Source organism: Heliangelus exortis, chromosome 5 (assembly GCF_036169615.1).
Source record: "Heliangelus exortis chromosome 5, bHelExo1.hap1, whole genome shotgun sequence".
Taxonomy (NCBI): Eukaryota; Metazoa; Chordata; class Aves; order Apodiformes; family Trochilidae; genus Heliangelus; species Heliangelus exortis.
Window position 1 is genome coordinate 18,284,634 of NC_092426.1, and position 15,760 is coordinate 18,300,393.

Consider the following 15,760-nt stretch of genomic DNA (forward strand, 5'->3'; position numbering starts at 1 on the left):
TTTAGGATGAGGAATTAAATGAAATGTTCACTACCATTGCTATTCTGAGTCTTATACTTATAAAAATTATAAATATCTATATTTACATATATATATATATATATTTGAACAAGAATTTATATACTAGTCTGTGGCTACTACTGAAGACTCCTAAATTTTTTTGTCCAAGACTACATTGTCATGGTTAGGGGCCCACAAGGATTATGGATCTATAGCATTTGTAAAAATGACATCTTCAGAGAATTACCTTGGTCTTCATGTGAAAGCAGGTAATAGTAACTATTTCCTATATTTAAGATTTCTATAATCAGATATCTTACTTCATCTCCAAGCCAGATAGTATGGTAGAGTTGCTGACTCTGGCAGCCTGGTCAGAGTCTGTCAGTCCTGATATCAGGAAACTTTAAGATCTTTATAACCATTTCTAAAACTCTCCTTCCTTTTAAGGGTGCAAGAGCTATAGTTTCTTCTGATATTTCCACAAAGTTTTGTACCATCTGCTTGACAAATCACTAACTCCCCCTTTACCTGTGTCCTCTCCCTAAAAGAAACTATATTGTTGATTCCTTCTGGCCAAAGCACAGATATTCTGGAGAGATTTGAAGAGATTAGTCTTATCTGCTCAGAGGATTGTTATGTCATAACACAAGCCCTTCAAAGAGAGGTGCTAAATCAAGGATATTGGAACCATGCCACAGGGTATTCCCTGAAATTTTTAAGAAAAAACATCTGTAGGAGATTTCCTAATTGCAAAGAAAGCTTTGGAGCACATGTCTGCGTACATCTCAGGCTGCTTCATAGGCAGAGATTGTTTCAGTGAAAGAGTATTTACATTCATGAACAGATATTTTTACAGAAGAGGGCTATTGTGGAACAAATTCTCTTTGTATGTCTATTCTGCCAGTGAATATACATATTTATGTGTGTATGTTTGTGCATGGGCTACTCCCATTCTCTTTCTCTCACATGAATAAAATTTTTGAATATGTTTCACCATTTTGGGATTTTTCCCAGAGAAGCAGGACCCATCATCCACTAAGCATCCAGAAAATCATGAAAAGCTGGCATGAGCTGTATTATAATATTCCTTTTCCTCATGTAACTGCCAATAAAACATTGGCAAGTTAGCAAATATCTGAAGGTGAGCTCAGGAATCAAAAAAATAACAATGGAATTCAGATGAAATAAATTAACAGAATTTATTGGAAAAGATCCAGACATATACTATAGAGGCATAAAAAGGAAGCCATGTACATGAGATGTCCTGAAGTAATATGGAATGAAGCAGAAATTTCTTTGTACTAATAACAATGTAATCATATGGGGGAATCTAATTGTCCATGTCTTTAAAGAATTACCTCACTATTGCTTCCTTGAAAAATATTTTGGCCCTATTCTGTCAAATGGGAAACTGATCTGGATCCAAGTTTACCCTCATGTGCAGTTTGGATTACTGCTTTGTAGCCATGGGTGATATTTAATTTTGTTTCAGTGTAACTTTTTCCCTGGCATACTTGTTTTAAAATTCCTTATTTCCAGTCATGCTGAATAAGATTACTGAAGATGGGCAGCTCGTACATGGGCAACCAGACGATGAACACCCACCAACAGGTAAAGAAAAAATACTCTGCCATCAGCCATAGATAAAAACTAATTCTTAAAATTCCTGCAATATCAAACGTCTGCTTTAGCAACATAAAACCAGAATTGTTCAGGGGAAGAGTCTTATACAGTAAGATGTATATAAGAGCAAAGCTACCTAGAAAAAACTCCTTATCCTCTGAGTATGATACATAATTGTAAGTATATATTTGAAATTCTGAATTACGTCACTTGTCGTGCATCTGCCTTTTTCCTGACACATAGGAAGATATGACATAATACAGTTTTCTGTTTTCTCCAGGGCACAGCAGGCATCTATTTTTTAATTATGTTTGGCTATTCATTCAGACATGGCTGATTTTCTCTTCTGTTTAACTTAAACCCTTGCTCTAAAATTCAAGAGGCGTGACTGTGTTTCTGCAAGAATATTGACTTTCATATTCTACCTAAATAATATGCAGTACCCTTGGCTGAAGAATTTCTCACCATTAAACATATAGCATAGCTAATATCTCAACTTTAAATACCTAATCTTCAACTGGACACCTAGTTGTACCAAGTTCTTTTCAGCAGGGAGAGAGAGGTACATTCAGGGTATGACTCAGGTACTCAGTAAACTGTCATCTGAAGCCACTTATTTCTCTCCATTAACAATGCAGACAAGCTGCAGCAATCTTGCTTTTAATTTAGTCATGTACATTAAAGCAGCTAAGTAGAATGAATCTGGGCCATGCTGCCTGTGTGTTTGTAGCCCTGGAGTCACCGTCATTTGTACATGGTTTCCTACATACTTCATTAGTGTTATTTTATTCATCAGGGGGCATTTGTAATTTCACCCCTTAAATTAGGATTCTGTGTTAAAAAAGAGAGAGATTATCTCTCACTTATGAACATGGGACTTGTAAGCACAGAAATTCATAGCAAATAGCTCTAATATAAATAAAGAACAAGCATATCACTGTATGATTACACTTGCAGGTACAACAAAAGGAAAGTAAAATAAATATATTATCTTGTGTTCTAAGTATATTCACACTTGTATGGCATTTTTAAATCTTATTACATATTAAAATTTACCATTATGCTATAACATGAGCACAATGTTATGTTATGTTAGGTTGTTTCAGAGCCAATCAAGTAAAAGCAAACAAAAGGTATTATGTACATTAAAGCTCCACAGTATATTCACTAAAACATTTATTGTTGGCTTAAAACATATATTAGTCATGGAGAGATGATGCAAGGTCAAAGCAGCACGAAATATGTGTTAAATGCCTCTCTGTTTATCACAATATATCTTAACAGGAGTTTGTATGTCAATGAGTTGTATGAACCTATCATCAATGCTTTTATAAGGCTGTATAAATGCATGCAGAGAGTGTAGATGATTGTCTTGTGTCTCTCCTAATGTGCTAATGGATTAATCAGTCAGCTCTGTGTATGCAATGTCCTTAATGCAATTATTTTAAGTGTCATTTTATGATAAGATGGAAAATCTGATAGGATCTATGAAAAATCAAGCCAAGCAGCATTTCTAATTGTCATGAAAGTGTGTGACTGTTGCAGAAAGTACCTTGACACTCTGTTGTGTATTCGTCTGGTGTGTATTAGCTAAATATTCCACAGACACTGACTGGGTTATTTATAGGGTTTTCTTTAGTTTTCATTCAGCCATTTGGAAGATTTACTTTTGCACATTGCTTTGGATTTGAAGTATGAAGTATGAAAAATAAAGAATGGAAGTATCTGTATGTTTAGGGTGTGACTTGTGCCATACCAGTAAGCAACTATTAAAACTCCTTTTCAGATTCAGGTCATGCAAACACATATATGATAATGTATCTCATAGTCATCATCATCTCCCCAAATTAGGAGTTTAGAGATTACAAAGGAATAGTTGATATTTCCTTTTGAAAGACAGGCAATTAGAGAGTCTCTTCTTGGTCAGTCTGGCCTGATTTAGTAGCCCCTTGAGTTTATGTTAAACTAGTTAGTGAAGGTGTTTTCAGTCTTGATCATAATGAGAGACAGTGATTCCTAAAAAACCCTCTGTGGACACAACCAACATAAAAATATTTTGGACTGATTTGTCCCTTTCCCTTCCAACACATGCACCTCAAATCTCTACGTCCCAAGATCCTCACACGCCATCTGTAGCCAATGATAGACACTATACCCTCATTGACTCCTGTTCAAAAAGGTCCCTAGATCCATATCCAGTGATTCCTAAACCCTGTGCAGTCCACATGCTTTACCTCACTGTTTCACATACATTGAGGACACAGAAGTCTGCTCAGCAAACCTGAGTTTCTTTAAGTGTATCCACAGCAACTTATTCCATAAAAATTATATTGGCTTACTACTGTATACAGAGAAGAAAGAGGCAGAAGGAGGAGAATTTTACATAGCTCACAGCCAGAAACTTTGTCCGCATTCACCTCCTGTTCCCATAATTCTTTTGTTTGTTCATAACAAATGTTGCATTCTTCATGTGGGTGCTCAGGAGGGAAATGGAGAGACAAAGGCTGGTTGGAGTTCTTATAACACTTTCTTCAACTCAGAGATAGACTCCTGATTTTCTCCAAGTCCTTTGTTTTCTCATGTTATTTTTAGAATTGGTATGAACTGAGCCCTGGATTACTCTAAAATGTCTGCAGTCTTATGAAAGCTATTTCAAATACATTTGCTTCTGTTTTTCTTCCTCATCTTTTAGGCTGATAGTACTTTAGATAGATTATATCTTCTAGAAAGTCTTGTTTTATTCTGATTTTAGAATAGAGCTCAGGTCTCATACTGGGAGTTAAGTGAAATATGAATAATAACTGATGATATTGTCACACTAATTTTGAATGATCTAATCACAGATTAATAAGAAAAGGGTTGGTTGCTATGTTCTCACTTTACTTTTCTATTAGGGATTATATGAACACCAAAAAATTTGCTCTGCTTTAACCAGAATTATCAAGATAAAAGATCCTTTGGAAGCTTTCAGCAAATCCCCCCCTTTTTTTTTTTGTTCTGTAGATACCTTGGTCTCTCACATACTTTTGTTCACTACTAGAAAACTGTGAAGGTCAGCTTCTTACTTTATGGCAGATGAGTAGGGGAAGTGTCTCTTTTATGCTTATAGAAACACTTGCAGAGGTTAGTAGACAGTATCAGCATTTGTGACTACTGGAGGCTGGAAATTCCTAGGGAGACATATCAAGAGGACAAAGACAGTAAGAAAGAGTGCTATCAGCAGCAGGTCCAAAAAGCAGCAGGAGGTTTCCTACGCACCCGAGCTCCTGCTGATGAGAAGCTATCTAATGAAGAAGCTGGGAACACAATAGCTGTATTTTTTTGTCCTCCCTGGAATTTTCTACTTTCTAATTCTATTCAGCTGTCAAGCAAAGATGAAGTAGAGTTTCCAGTGTCTGAATTGGTGTTGAGTAGGAAAGGACATTAAAAAAAAAAAAAAAAAAAAAAAAAAGAGAAAAAGGAAAAAAAAAAGAAAAAAAGAAAAAAATTTCAACAGAGTTCAAACTCAGATTTTGCTCACATTGAATTTAATACATAGACAGAGATAATTTTTGTTTCAGTACCTGTAATATTAACAACATTGCAGGATCTTGCCTTTATTTCTTAGGATTTGTTATCTTGAATGTTGTACTCCACATTCTCTATAGACAAGCAAACTATTATTCTTTTCAGAATTCTGTAAACCAGTACTCATTATTGATAACTGCTGATAACAGTAATATGATTCTGTAGTATTTATTAATGAAGTGCTTATGCACCTACGTAATGCAACCATAAGGGTGTGTTTGTATGCACACACAGGAAGAAAAAAAGCACATATGAGGCACATATGTTCGAAAGATCTTGTAGGAACTATATAGCAATTTTTTTTTCCAGTTCACAGCATGGAACTGTATAATTCCTATGGCATTATTCATTTCCTCCCCTTTATCATTTGAATCAGAAGAGAATGCTGCTCATTATTCCCAGCTAAAATACATCAGAGCAACCTAGTTCCATTTCAATTAATGTCTTGGTGTGCCACAGGGTTTTGTGGTTTGTCTTTTACCAGGATGCACCAATACCTTGTATGAGACCCTCCCAATGCAGATAGAGCAAGTCAGAACAATTATACAGGTAAACATCACAAGTTCATTTTGACTGATTGTTGAAAGGATGGGTGTGAATATACCACGTAGGCCTTCCCAGGTAAAAGCAGCAAAGAAATAGAGCTGAATCCTGATCAATACTTACCTATCACAGTGCAGTGACAATAAGGAAGAAAAAAAGCATGATAGTGCCTAGTATTTGTATTCCTGAATAGCTCAAGAATATTTTGAGTAGCAAGGATTAAAAAAAATGGAAAGGAGAATATAACATCTGACTCTCTTCAGAGACTTTAATTACAAAGGCAGGAGTTTTGTAAACATGGAAATTCAAAGTCCAGAGTTTCATATAATTAATCAAAAATTTATCTGATTGCCTTGTGGGAAAGTTTGTGCATAGAAATATTGCTATCCTAATAATTTTACCTTGTTTCTTTCTTCCAGTGTTGAAAAGAAAGCCTTCCTTACCAAATGATACGTGAGCTGATTACATTTCTTGTCCACATATGATGTCCTGATGGGGAAATATGGCCTCTAAATGGAATTGTAATGGTACAGTGGCTCAAAGGAAAGATCTAGGTGGGTCAGGTGTCCCATAATTCTAAGAATCATAAAGTCCATTATAATATTTGAAGCTGTACTAAATTTCATCAGTTGAGATTTTAGACTATTTAGTTGAGCAGTTTGCAGAAAATGCAGTTACAGAACAGGAAACCCCTAGACATAGCAATGCAATTTGAAATTAGTTTTATCATATTTTATCTCTCTTTAATACAGTCTTCTTGTCTGTCTACTGTTTCCTTGTTTTTTCAGGTGTCTTTATTGCTCGGTTCCTCTTTTTATTATTAGCTTCTTCTCCTCATAGCATAATATAATCTCAACCAAGTTCAAGATCTGTCCAAGCCAGTTGTTCTAAATATGCAGAGCAAAGCATGATGGTTTCCCTAGTAACAGGAAATGCTTTGAACCTCTGAGCGTAAATATTTGCTCACAGACAATACGTTTTCCTTCAGTTTAGTGGCTGGCATGTACTGTCACCTCCTGCAGGGTATCAGGCATTTGTTTCTGTAGTGAATTGCTCATAAAAAAATGAAAAAGGATGAGTGAACTTCTCCACATAATGTGTAAGTATGGAGGCAAATTCAATTCTATACAGATTATTTGGTTCCAACTCAGAATGTTGTCATTCCTCAGATACAGGCCTCTCTCATCTCTGCCATGGAAGCTGTAAAGAGCAGCACTTTATATCACATCACTGGAACAAGACCTGATCTCCTAAGTTGCCAATTCCAGCTGCATTTCATTAGAAAAAATAAACAGGAGTTGACTGTGTAATACAGAGCAACTATAGTAATGAGTGACGTTTGTGCCCAATGCTGTCCCAGAAAAATAGGTTGCAGGCTCCTTTCTCTCCTCAGGACACCTCTGAACAGGAGGTCTGGAAGGCCAGGAGGTGCCGCGCCATGGCAGCCATTTTCTCTGAGGCAACTCTGGCCTGAGCAGTGCAAGATGTAGGCTGCAGGTTCTCGGTGTGCGCTGCTGCTCCAGGCTCTGCCCCACTCTGACCACAGCTGCTGTGGTCAATTCCCAGCACAGAGACAGCGTCTGCTGCCCCCAGCAGGGAGAGACAGGCAGACAGGGCTGCAGGCAGCACCTCACGGGCCTTGAGCAGTCGCTCCTCTGCACAGAGCAGCATGGGGCACTCTGAGGTGGCACAGCTGGGGTTTCCACAGACACATGGTGCCGACTAGAGATGCCCAGGCCAAGGCTGTGTGTCTCCTGCACGAGGCCCCGAGTCACAGGAGAAAGGAAGAAGGGTTAGTGACAGCAGGGAAAATAAAGGGAAGAGAGGAAAAATCTGCAGGAAAAATTGAACCGTGGAAGGAATGGAATGAGAGATATGAAAGACCCTAGTCATACGGGCAGTGGGGGATGGCTACCACAGTAGGGAGGCTGGAAGATGGTAACTTCTGGCAGTAGGAGGAAAGTTCATGATACACCTTCAAACTCACCTCAGTGGAATAGGCTCTGTGCCAGGAAGTAGGGAAAACAAGGAAGTCTGTCAGAGCCAGCTAATAAACCTGTGTCCACACAAAGTAGAAAAGAAGGATAATAATTTTAGAGACTCCCTTTTTGCAGAGAAATGTGACAGTGCTCTGCTGACCTGATCCGGTGTCCCTGGAGGTTTGTTGCTCACTGGGCTCCAGGAACTGGGATGTTGCAGTGAGACTACCCAAGTGTACCAGGTACTCTGTCTGTTACCCCTCGCTTCTCTTCTGCACAGGCACCAGGGATATTGGGTAATCCAGAGCATATTAAGAGGGACTCCCTAACACCTGAGTTGAGAGTGGAAGGCAGGGGAGCCAAGGTGGTGTCTCCTCAGTCCTTCCAGCAAGGCAGCAAAGCTCAAGCAGAAGTGGACTTGTCCAGCAGGTTAATATCTGATTGCATAGCTAGCATGGTGGGCTGCCATGACAATAGGACCCTTTTTAAGACAGCTACTGAACTGGCATATGGTGCATTTGACCAAATAGAACAGCAGTATATTTGCAAACAGGCTTGTTACCCTTATGAGGAAGGCTTTAAACTAGGTATCCCAGAACCAGATCCCCATATTCTGTAGAAAAGCAAGGACATAAGGGATAGGGACGATATGTCCTGGGGACAACATAATAAACTCACACTCTCACACTTCCCCTGCCAAAATGTCTTGATTTGATTCTCATCTCAAGTGTCTGTATACAAATGTGTGCAACAGGGGGGACAAGAAAGAGTAATTAAAAGTTCATGAATGGTTACAGAGCTATAACATTGTTATGGAAATATATTGAGGTATTTCTCCTGCTTAGAACATTGCACTGGACATCCAGACATTTCAGGAGATGCAGGATGGGAAGGCAAGGAGGAGGGAACGTGAGATGTATAAGTGGGTTGCTAAAATACACGGAGCTTTGCCCTAGGGAAGGAGATGAAACAATGGAGAGATTGTGGGCAAGGATTAGAAGACAGACCAGCACAGATGATTACATACTAGGTTTCTACATACATCCTGCTGAAGAAGAGGTAGAAGAAGCAAGAAGATTTCTAGAATGTACTGAAAGACAGTTTCATGTTTCAGGTGAGGAGTAAACCAACTAGAGAAGGACAGTCTACTCACAACAATAAAAGAACTGGATGATGGCTGATGTTAGTCTAGGGCTGCCTTATCTGCCATAACCATGAGACTGTGAAGTTTAAAACCCAGACAGGAACGAGAAAGATAAACAGCAAAATTATCACCCTGGGCTTCAGAAGAGCAATTTTTTTTTTTCCTTTTTCCTGTTCAGGAAACTCCTTGGCAGGGTCCTGTGGGAAACTGCCCTGAATATGATTTGATTGGAAATGGGCCTTAGCAATATGATCTAATTGGACCTGTTTTGACTAGGGGATTGGATAGCCTATGAGACTAACTTACAACCTCAATTAGGAATCTATAAATCTGAGAGACATGACAAGCCACACAATGACTCCTACCACCAGTACTCACACCTTGCAATGTATTTTATCTGCTATGAAAACATTTTGTAGAAGATGAGAGGAATAACTGAAGGATTTGAACGATATAGTCTCACCTTCCATACAATCAGTCTATCTGAATTTGGTAACCATTGCTGACAGGCACTCACAAAAAGATGTGCTTTATCACATTGCCAGAAGTATTATTGCATTTCAGTATCCCATCCAGGAGGAGAAAAGAAGTGAAAGATATGCCATTTATCACAAGAGCAGTGTTATACCTTCTGGAATCACATAAATGCCAGCCTTGTGGAAGAAGCATGCCTCAGACTTACATTGGTGTAAGCAATAATTAGAATTTTCCATGACACTGTCAATTTAATAAAAAAAATTCAGTGTAGATTCACCCCACATGATCATTTGCACTTATTTGCAGTGCCCAAGCTAGAAACATCATCATCAAAGTCTATAAAATATGGTATATAAATTTAAAGAAACATTCATAACTTTTTGAAGTGTTTGAATTAGGGAGAAGCTTTAAGCATAATTCACAATAAATACCGATCAGAAAATGAGTCCAAGAATGAAGAAATTTTGTATTCATGGACTTTATGCCAGAAGAAAAGAAAAAAAGTAAACTGCTGGCTATGATATCCACCCCAAAATGCTGAATAGGATACAGATTTTTTAATAACAGAATTTTGTACTTTGACTAAAAATCAAGTCTTTCAGATGTCTGTATCATAAGAATGACTGTAAGATAATTCAGTTTGACCCTAAGATAAAAATCAGGAGTGTAAACATCTACAAGTAATGACATGAAGATTCAGGAGTCCTGAAATCTGTTAAATCTCTTTACTCCTCTAAAAGGAAACATTACTGTATTGGTCTGATCTCATGCAATATATTCCAGTCCATAGTAGTTCATATCTAATTATATATTCCTGCTTAACCCCAGTCTCTCTAATCATATCAGGGAATGTTACTGAAAACAGCTTTCCTCTCAAATCCAGTGTTGTTGGTTGCTCTCAATCCTACTGCTAGTTGGTTCCAAATATATGTTTTCATATCTTTCATTCTTCTTGCTGATAATGTGCTCTAGGTTTTCCCACCCCTGTGTCTTCACACCAAAACAGCAGACTACCACATATAGAGGACAGAGAGTGAACCTGTGGCAGGCTGAGGTCTGTCTAGATTTTTTTTATATTTCTTCACATGCAGCCTATTTCCTACTTATGTACCTGTTTGGGGGGAAAACGTGGACAATATATAGCTAAGCAAATAACTAAGGGTAAGTCATTTCACAAACCAGTATACTTTCTCAGTGCTGCAAGTACCATTTAACTGTTTCTTTATCTTAAAATTAATCTGAGGTACTAACTGTAGATATAAACATGTTTAATAGTTGCAGTCTGCCATATTTGCCTGACTTGCATGAGGTCTGAGATTTTAGACAGTGCTTAACATTCTTCTCAGCCTCAACTATAATTAGGTAAAGACTGTGAATAACTGGCTGTGTCTGTACTTTTCAGGAACAGTCTCCTTAAAATTCTTGGATTCAGAAGTAAGTCTTCCTGCCAAAAACCCACAGACAATGAACCCAAGAAGGAGTCAGCACAGTTTGTGAAAATGTCTTAAAATTTTAAGCATTCACAGGTTGTTTTTGTAATATGTGAAACTGCTCTAATATAAATCACATAAACTGTATATATAAATTATAAATATTTAATATAATACAAAAATTATATACACTATGAATCTCTAATTCACAAATTTGTGACTTGGCGTGGCATCCTGTGGTACCCCATGCATCTCAGGTGCTCCAGACTGAGAATGGGTATTATGGGAAAAAACTGCTTGGACACAAAAAAACTGATGGTGGAGCCAATGATGTGAATTGACACTTTCTGCCTGTGCAGGTGTGTAGCACATGGAAGATTGGTGAAATCTTCATTTCCTGCAAAGAGGAAAAATGAGTGTTTGTTCCTTCCTGGGGGAAAAAAAAAAAAGATCTATGAGTTTCCATGACTCTATCTTAAATAATTTTGATAATTCACATACTGCAGTAACTACTGAATGTTTATTGGAAGTAGTTACCAAAGCATTATATCTACTTGTATCTGTAGAAATGTATGTATTTTAATAGATAATCATTTTGTAAATTGAATTATTCTGTGATCTTTGAAAAAAGATGTGTGATAAGGTTGTGATAATAAAACATAAGTTATGCTATTAGAAAGCAATGGCTTATAGGCTGTTGAAGAAAAGCAGAGGATTGTAACAGAGACTCCCCAAAAGTTCAAGTACAGGATAATTGTAGAGGCCTGGAAAGTGCAAGCAAGGAACAATACTAGAGGCGCCAGTCCTATTAACACATCACAAATGGTCATTTCCTGGTAATTAATGAACTACAACCTTGGGAGCTGTGTAGAGCTTGTTTCAGAGATGAAAAAGAGAATAAAGAACAAGTATTACACATATGTGAAACTTGCGTTACATAGTAAATTTGAACACACTCTCAAACTGTGAACTAGTGAGAAAAGAGCAAATAAGTATAATGTTATATATATTAAAATGCCCTACACAGACACAGAGTGAGGAGAGAGCACCGGGTTGAATGCTTCTCTCACAGAAAACCTTGGAATGCTAACAGCTAATTGTAACCCCATGCTTCTGCTTCTCTTCAAAGACTGATACTCCAATTTTAGGACTCAAGGGACAGCAAAAAGGTGGAGGAGATAATGCCAGAGAAAGATGCAGATACTAAAAAGTTTGTGTGTATCAGTTTAACTCCATCATTATTGGGAATGAACTGTAGTAGTTTTATAATCATAGAATAATTTAGTTTGGAAAAGGATGTCTGGAGACCATCTAGTCAAATTACCTTAGTCAGAGTAGGACCAAGCAGATGGTATTGCAGATAGTTTTGAGTGTCTCCAGGGATGGAGAGTTCACTTTCTCCCAAGTCAACCTATTCTAGTGTTTTACTGTACAAGAGGAAACATTTTCTAGTAACGTGCAATCAGAATTGTCCTGTTGGAAATTGTGACTGTTGCCCATTGTACAAGTTATCTATATCAACTTCTGGGTGTCTGGCAATCTGTGCAATTATAAAGGGAGAATTTGAGAGGTAACAACTTACCTGAGTTAAATCAATGATTAAGAGTGTAATCATGCTTCAGAAATTGGAATGCATTGCCTTCAGTCTCCTAAAGCATCATCTTATTCATATTCAAGACTAAAGCATTTTCTCATTCCTGCATGCCCAGGAGTCTATTTCAGTGATACAAATGAACCCAATGGTGATGAATAGTGTTACCTTTTAACTATAGCTATATGATTCTTTCATCAGCAGCTGACTGAATTTTCAATTATACTTTAATAATGGGCAGAGCTGGAAAAGTCTGGATCTAACGTGCCACTTTCTACCATAATAATCACATTTCTGGAATCAACAATATTTTGAATCGTAGATCTCCCTAAGAGCATGGATTTTAATTTTTATTTAGATAGTTAGTTGCTTTGTTTTTCTATCTTATTTTTCTATATTTAATTTTAATTTTTATGTGACATTTTATTCCAGATCTTGGACAAACACATAGACTGCACTGTATTGTTTCTGCCTAAAACAGCTTCCCAGGAAGATAAAATGGTTAACTAAATCTTCTACAGTTTTTTTAAAAAAAAATTAAATTATTTCTGTAAGGACAGCAATATCTACATATCTTGTAGTTCAGAGTAAGTTTTCAAGCCACAATAGACTTGCCTGCTGGACGAATATGAAGCCTCAAGGTGCTATTTTGTCTTCTGAAGCTTCTTTGAAATTTTTGACCAAAGAGACTGAAAAAGTGTTTCCTTTGATCATTACCACTGGATTACATGAGAGGGTACTTTTTAAAACAAACTGAACATACACAGTTCAGAAAAATCTCTTACAGATTTTTAAATCTAATTACTCGAGAGCATAATGAAGTATTTTTCATCTGCATATCTGAAAGCACTCTAACACACACTAATTGATTATATTCCAAAATTCCATTTCACAGGCAGGTAAAATCAGAAATAGAGCCAAATGCCTGGGTCATGATTCTACCTTTGGTCTTCAAAGGCACAGAAGTCAGTTCCAATCCAGAGGCAGCAGAAGATATCTCAGATCATCCTGTGCGGTCATCTGAAAATGATGTACTTAACTGGATGCCAGGGAACAAGAGACTCCATAGTAACTGTGGAATGGGAAAAATCCTAAAGTTTCCACTTTTTCCAAGACTTACTTTTTTCTTGAACAAAACATTTGCATGATGCTTGAACAAAGCATTGTTCTCTTGAAGATGCTAAAACTTGCTTGCTTTCCGTGTCCATATTTGGGGTGAACTTGGAGAAATTATATATGGAGCACTATATAAAAATTAACTTTTTATAATTCTAGGGAAATGCAAACTGAAAGTTTTTTTTAAAAGTTGTTTTTAAAAGCCAATTCTAATTCAAGCTCATCTAAACTGAACTGCCTTCCAGAACACAGTACCCTCCAAAAATTCTTAAAATTGATCTGAGATACAAATGAGTAAATGAATAAATAAACAATCTTGCCCAGTAACAATAAAACAAAATATAGGCAAAGCAGGTACTGAAAGACACCTGTGAGACAAGGAAACTTTATTTCTCATGGCTATGAGAATAAGCGTGTGTTTGTGACAAGGCAGTCACAAACACCAAGAGAAAGAGGTCAAATCAATACGAAAGAACAAACTTTCCATCTAATTTCTTTGCAATCTTAAAACTATCTTTTAGAGCCAGAGGAAACCCATTGCCTTCACCATATGAGTGGCATGGAAATTCAGAGTGTCCTTGCCTGAATCAGCAGGGAAATGCTCTGCCTTTTTGTCAAGACCAGAAAGAATAGTGGTAATTTACATCAGGGGATCTGAGCCCAGTTTTTGACTTTTCATCAATGAAGAGCATTTCTCTTGTTTAGACACTATACGTAGCAGTATTTCCCTTTGTTTGTTTACATAGAATTAATTACAAAAAATTTGTGATATACACACTTGAAATAAAACTCAGACAGCTCAGATTGATTTCTCAGATGATATTTTCAACAGTGCAATTTTTAAGTTGTGTATTTCTGTGTCTTCCTAATTTCCCCAGTCAATGGCAATGCAATTGTTTAACCCTGGTCTCCTGAAAAGAGGGCCTTTTTTAAAATCTTCCAGTGAATATGTGATGTGGCTACCAAGGAGATGAGTGGCAGCTAATATGACAGTGATCACAAATCAATGGCTGGGTTGTGGAAGTTCTTCCTCTTTCAAACTTCATTTCTTATTATTGTATTATACTGAAAAACACATCTGAAAGAAATATATTGAGGAAATTCCATATACATGTGCTTATTTTGGTAAACCAAGATTCTAACAATATTTAGTTTCAGAAACAGAACTGGTCTGAATGCTTAGCCTTTCACACTGCTGTGCTAACAAATGTACAGCTGTAAAGGAGGTAACATATGTTTTAGTTGCCTGTATGTCAAATACTGAATCCATCCATTTTAGTGATTTACCAAATCTTGACTTTGATACAGTTAGGAGATGGGTGCTGTTCATGATATTACTCTGTGATTGATATTTCATCATTCAAGTGTTCATCTTAGAAAGAATTAGTGATAGTGCTGATGATCTTTAGTCCAAGACAAATTTCCAAGATTACTTCTGAATTGCCTGGGTTACTCGGTCTGCTAAGAGTTCTATTTAATTCCATCTGTAAGAAGACCTATTTCAAACATGCAAACTAATGAAAATTCCTTTTTGACTGTCAGGAGATATTCACAAAGAGACATAAATCACAGAAGTTTTATGTATTTAATTTTGGTATGGTATAGAGAAACAAAGTTGGAAAATAAAAACTTGCTTGTATGTAATGCAAGCAGACAAAAGGGAATGTCTATTAAGTCAGTGTTCATTCATTTGTATTACATATAATGGCTTTTTTTGTGTCTGTGGTTGGAAACAAGTTTGAACTTGCTAAACTCAGTAAAATTAATGCTTTTTGATAAATATTCATATGGAAAGAAGCTACTTTTGGTCCTCTAAGTTTTCAGCATTGTTGCTCAACACTTGTTTCACTGGTGAACAATTCAATAGCAAATGCCTTTTCTGAAAGGTGCCAATTTTTGGATCTTTTTCTGACAGCTATAATCAAAGTTGTCAAGGTGGAGGAGACAAATAGCTGGGGCAGAATTGCACAGCTGTTATTGAGACAGGCTCACATTCAGAGTTATTCACAGGGTCCATAGCTAATTACATACATGGGCTCTAATAGTAGATATTCTTTTCTGAGAAGAAAAAGGGAAAAAATTTAGATTAAAAAACCACTATAAATAATTGAAAAATAAAGAAAACCATTTAATGGCAAAAGTCCTTAACTGTCACGATCCATGTAAAGAAAAATGAAAAATATCAGATTTAAACATGAATGATCAACCCAGTAATTTAAAATTTTTATTGTGTCCAGGTTCTTAACACATGAAAGCAAATTGTTCTGTAATTTAGCACTAATGATGATAT